At 42.4% G+C, this 6,083-nt stretch overlaps 1 protein-coding gene across 3 annotated transcripts in view; it reads right to left on the minus strand.

Moving 5' to 3' along the window:
• The window catches only part of sox5 (SRY-box transcription factor 5), a 247,941-nt gene that overhangs the window by 192,406 nt on the left and 49,452 nt on the right, over window positions 1-6,083 (minus strand). For 2 of the 3 annotated variants that reach the window (XM_028570609.1, XM_028570607.1), the window contains one exon: window positions 1,979-2,043. The exons of the other annotated variant lie outside the window; for it this stretch is intronic. The gene's annotated coding sequence lies outside the window, so the exon portion shown is untranslated. The remainder of the gene's footprint in view (window positions 1-1,978; window positions 2,044-6,083) is intronic. 3 annotated transcript variants of the gene reach the window in all.

Here is a 6,083-nt window from a genome sequence, read left to right on the forward strand (position 1 = left end):
GGTCTAATAGTATTTTTCTTCCCACTTTTCTTGCCGCTCTCTCTGTCTGCAATCACTACCTCAAAGCCACACTTTTTCTTGTTTGTACTGAAAACCTTGAGAAAGTAGAGGAGCAATTTGACCACAGAGGTATTTCAGTGCTAAAAATAAAATAATAAATAATAAAGCAGGCTCTGTGTTGAAGCTCCATATGTCTCTTTTGTCTCAGCTGTTCTTTTTTCTGTCCCACAGCTTTCATTTTCCAAAACAAACAATCCCACTCTCCCTACCCTCCATATGCTGTTCTCTGACCATTTACCTCTCTGGCCCTTTCACCCCTCGCGCTCACAGTGTCCCAGTTCATACACTAGTACAACTCCAAGGGCTATGAAACAGGGAACACAACAAAATACACTGAGCAACGTAGCAACAGAGGACACGTGATTCCTACTAAGAGAAAAGACAGCAGACACTGGGTATTGGTTAAGCTTTGCATGGTGTTTGCACTTACTGTATGCATAAACTTGTTGTGGCAAATGTCAAGCTAACATTCTCTTAACTCTACTTGGAAGCAAACGCAAGTATCATACACAGAAAATTGCTTGCACACAGGCCCGCAACTGATACTTAAACGTTTTCGGATCCAGCCTGCAATACATTTCATACGGCCATCCACATGTTGAAAAAAATGTTTGTAACATCCATCCCACAAACTATTTTCTCTCTTTTTTCCCCCCTTATTTATTGATAGAAGGGCTTTTATTTTGGAGCAATCACCTACTTTTCTAGTAGTGTTGCAAAATCAAAGCCCAAAAATTATCTTTATAATGGCTCAAAAGATTTTTGGTGGAGTTTAATGTGGCTGCTTCCTGTCTCATCTGTGAGGAGGAAGCTGCTCAGGCAGCATTACACTACTGAACATAAAGAGCAGTATGGAGAACGTGGAAGGAGGAAAGTATTTCAGTCTCAGAGTGTACGTGGCAGAAAGTTGGTGAAAAATAAACAATGGTCATGTTGCTTTCCCTCCCACAGGAGATGTCAAGTCCAATGAGGGGATTTTGTTCCTTTAGTATTTACTTGTGTATCTGGGTTGTTGGTCTCAGTCCCCATGGAGTTTCCTACACTGTTGTGTATTTGTGACCCATTTCTCAAGAGGATGAGAGTTTCCTGGCATGCTTTGCATAGGTTACTATGTATTTTGTATACTACTCATGGTGAGAGGAATGTCAGTCTGGAACTTATGTGTCACGAAACTTTGTTTTTTTTCAGTCTCAGTATAAAGGAAATAAAGAAGTTTTGTCACTGCTACACACATACTGTGTGAATGTCTTTACTAAAACTACTTTAAGCATTTTGCATGTGTATATATCACATATTATAATACATTTTTGTTTAATGCTAAGAAGAAACAGTGTTGTAAGTGTGCCTCACAAGATAAATTAGAGGCCCCTGTTCTAATCCCCCTCCTTCACACTGCCACAAAATCACACACACACACACACACACACACACGCACACACACACACACACACACACACACACACACACACACACACACACACACACACACACACACACACACACACACACACACACACACACACACACACACACACACACACACCCCTTTGCCTTCCATGTCAGATTAACAGATATGATGCTTACTGGCTGCCCACTGGCCCCATAGCGGTCAGCTGAGAATGCCGATTGGCTGGATGCTGACTGTGTAGTCATGGAAACTGACTTGAGCCCTGTGTGTGACCTCACGAAGGCCACATAAAAGCTGGGTTACAGAGAGAGGGAGAGGGTTCATGTGTGTATTATGAAAGAGAGAGAGAGAGCATGACTAACACTCAACCCAATTTGTGTTTGTTTGCCGTAGTTTAAAAGCAGAGTCCCTTGAGCACTTACATATTTCTATTATTTGTGTGTGTGTGTGTGTGTGTGTGTGTGTGTGTGTGTGTGTGTGTGTGTGTGTGTTAAGAAAATAGCAGCTGACCTAGGAGCGTCCCAGGAAAGGTGGCTCTGCTGAAGAGTGGATACCCATCAGAGACACGACCAACCCTGGTAAAGAGAAACAGAGAGATTTAGCTGGATTTCCCACTCAAAGAAACAGCCAGGTTGACAATAACATGGTCTCTCTCTCTCTCTCCCTCTCTCTCTCTCAGATGTTACAGTGGTGAGAGGAGAAAAGAGGACAAATGAAGTGTGGAGCACACGAGATCTTTAAAGAGATTGAAGGAGAGTGGAGAGTAAAGCCGAGAGGAACAAACGAGGAAAGTCAATGACTAAAAGAGGAGACCGAGACCGAAAAAGAGAGAGATGGGAAAGAAGGAAATGAGGAATCAAGAGAAAAAGAACTGAGCTGTGAAGAAGATAGAACTACAGTAAGAGAAGAAGCAAAGTGTAAAGGGGAAGATCGAGCTATAAAACTATAGACTAATACAGTATACGTAACACTTTGTGCAACTGAATACAGTTGAAATAAAAAAAGTGTTCGCTCTTGTAATATCTTTTGCGTTAAATATGCAGAGCAGAATGAGTCCTTCCTTCGGGGAATCTATTCACATCAGAGCTCCCTTTTAGGAGGCTGTTTAAAACACTTGTACTCCAAATTTGGAAATTGCACTAGTTAATTGTTTTGCTTGCTTTCATTGTTCAATTCACCGTTGACTCATCCTGGACTCTGGAGTTGCCTGGAAACCTCACGACTCCAGGAAGTCGCTACACATAGCCAAGAAATAGTCTGGCTTGTAACCCACCATAAAACCGCAAATTGACGTGTTTATTAATGAGCTTTCGAGGTACAGGTAGGGGATTTCTAGCCTGTATGCCAGCCGAACTTAGCCCCGCCCACAACATTTGAGGTCGGGAAGTTCGGTCTGGACTTCTTCCGTTGTGGAGCAACTACCGTCTATAGAAGTTTCTTTCGCCATGCAAAGTCTATGTGAAAAGTCTTTCTGGGCCAGAGGGGTGCAGTTCCACCGTTGGCCGCTAAGCCCACGGTTGCTTTAAGACACGGGGGGGGGGTTGGTCGAAGTCTGCCTTTGACTGTCCGTTGCTCTGATTGGTTGTCTTTTTTTTTTATTATTTTTTTTTTTATTTATCCTTTATTTTACCAGGTGATGTCCCATTGAGATAGTCAAATCTCTTTTACAAGGGAGCCCTGGAGCAACAGTACACAAGTTACACAGAATCACAAAAACAGACACAGCAAACTAAAAACATTTACAGTACATGTAAAACAATTTAAAATAACATAAAAAGGCTTATTGAAAACATGTGCATTGTTCAAATTTTGTTTGTTTAAGTAATTGTTTAAAATGTTTAAGTGGGATGAGAACAGAAATCTTCAAAACATTTTGGAGTAAATTCACCAAAAACACCAAGGAGCAGCATAACTAAAAGCAGTCTTGCCAAATTCTGTTGTTACACGTGGGATATTCAGAGCCAAAATGTTAGCGGAGCGGAGATTGTAAAGGTGATGATTCCTGGTCAACAGACTAGTAAGATAACTAGGTAAAGTACCATTAATTGCTTTAAAAATAAAAAAGTGCCAGTGGAACCATCTACGCAGACTTAGGTCTATCCAATTGAGTGCAGAGACTTTTTTTTCCCTGGTTCGGTTGAAACACGCCCCCATAATCACAGCCCAATGGAGCAGTATCAGACTCATATTCGGACTAGAATCTGAGTAGGACGACGTCAGGCTAGGGGATTTCGTTTCCTTCAGACAGAGCCAAGGTAGCCGTTTCCCACTGCTTCTCAGTCTTTATGCTAAGCTAAGCTAACTGGCTGTAGCCTCATTTATTCCACAGATATGAAAATGGTATCGCTTCGCAACCATCTTCAGTACAGAGTTGTCCAGTCTATTTTAGTCCAGTACAGTCCAGTCCTGACCAATGTAGTCTAGTCCAGTTGGTCCTATCCCATCCCAGTCTGGTCCATTCAGGCCCAATTCAACCCTATCCAGTCTTGATTGAGAGCCAATGGAAAAAGCCAAGATGTCAGCTATATACATCAATATCGAATTTATTATAAAGTGGGTGGAGTAACTTGAAAAGTCTCCTATTGTAGAGTGTTAATGGGTGGGGTCAGCTGGTCATAAGTCCTTAACATTTACACACACTTTCTTTAACATTTGTCGATGGCAAAAAATACGCTCACTGATATACAAAAAAAAGAATCATCCTTGCACTCTCAAAGGAACATCCAGTACAGACACTGTGAACATGGACACGGCTAATGAAGCCGAGGACAAAGACAGCTCATTACCTGTGTAAAATACAAACTGTGGGTAAACATCCAGATCAGTGGATCTCCTCTTGGCAGGCCTCAACTGCCTCTCTGCCACGTCCAGGCACAAAACCGCCACCCTCCTCCCCTTGTTCCAACCCAACACCTCCCTCTCAAACATCAGCCATTAGACACACACACACGCACACACTTCCATTTATTACTCTTTAAAAAGGTCACTGTTTTCTCTGGCTAAGCGCCCCGTGCTATTGATAATTTTATGCATAAACAAATGGCAAATTTGTGCCACATAAATATGTATTAGCAATTAATAATGGTGGTTGTGTGTGTGTGTGTGTGTGTGTGTGTGTGTGTGTGTGTGTGTGTGAGGGGACACCAGGTGCATGCCGAATGGGGCTGGCTGGCTGCTGGTGGAGCCGCAGAGCTGGACTGGTGGCTTTATGTTCCTAGCTGGTCTCCCTCTCCTCCACTGTTTCGGCACAATGGCCACTTAGGCACACACCAGCAAAATGACAAGCACACAAAAAAAAAACTCAGACAAGCACACATACATACAGTACAGTACACCCAAACACCCTATGTACACACACACACACTGGCATACAGTTACGAAATTAACACTTACACAATCTACACACACATATAACATGTTGGTAAAGATAACTTCAGCACATTTGCATGTACATATACTAGTGCATTTGTGGACACACATACACACACACACACACACACACACACACACACACACACACACACACACACACACACACACACACACACACACACACAGAAGCATTTGTGCACAGAGACCTGAGGGAGTGATGGCACAGGGCACAGCGGGCTTAATGTCCTCTCTCTCCCAGCTGGAGAACAATGCATGCATTACATTTCACACACCACTGAGAGCAAAGTAGGACCAAACACAGGCTTCAGTTGTTTAGGTGCATGTCAGTTTCATGAGTGGGGGGGACATAAGTAGATATCAACTGTAGTTCAAGTAGAGTAGGTAATATATTAAGTTTGCTTAACATTTCAAGTCCTTGTCCTGGTGCATCATATTTTTATCAGGCAGCTTACTTCACATACAGATGATGTGATATTGGTTAATGTTTTTTTAAATTATATTGAGCCAAAGGTATTTTTTTGGGGCTTCCTCATCTACTGTGTGGAAGACTGTCCCACATGGTTCAGTAAAAAAGCTCAGCACGCTGCTCTTTGACGGAGCTTGGGTGGTTAACCAGCCATACATTTGCCAAACCAACTCTTCATCCTTGAAGTTTTTTCAACCCCCAAAATACTGTTTGGAAATACTTCTAAATAAAGCATGAATCCCAACTTTGTGCTGCTTGTTGAAATTTGTTTTTTAAATTTGGAATAGACTCATTGTTGCCCCTTGTGGTAGTTTGGGAAAAGAACGTGTGAAAAGTGTGTGTTTTTCCCGCCCTCCGGCTCCAGGGGGCAGTAATGTACAGCGGCCGACAGGGACAAACACACCGCAACTTAACAAAACACACGCAAATAGACAAAACACAAGCTAATTAAGAAAACATCTTTATTCATTTGACAGCACATGAGCAACATTTAGCAAACCCGTTGCAAATACACACAACACAACCAAATACACAAACACGCTGCAAATATACAAATACAGAACACGCTGCAAATACACAAACGATGCAAATAGAAAAGCACACAACCCAAAAAAACCAGAAATGATGCTAAAGAAAAGCACACAATCCCCGAAAACAAATGCCACAAAAGAAACGCTGCACAACCGAAGTTCTCCAGGCCTCTAGGACTAGCGCTTAGTGGAACAGCTTGATTTTCCACCCAACGGGGAGAGAGCG

The sequence above is a fragment of the Perca flavescens genome, chromosome 23 (genome assembly GCF_004354835.1).
Source record: "Perca flavescens isolate YP-PL-M2 chromosome 23, PFLA_1.0, whole genome shotgun sequence".
In the NCBI taxonomy this organism is placed as follows: Eukaryota; Metazoa; Chordata; class Actinopteri; order Perciformes; family Percidae; genus Perca; species Perca flavescens.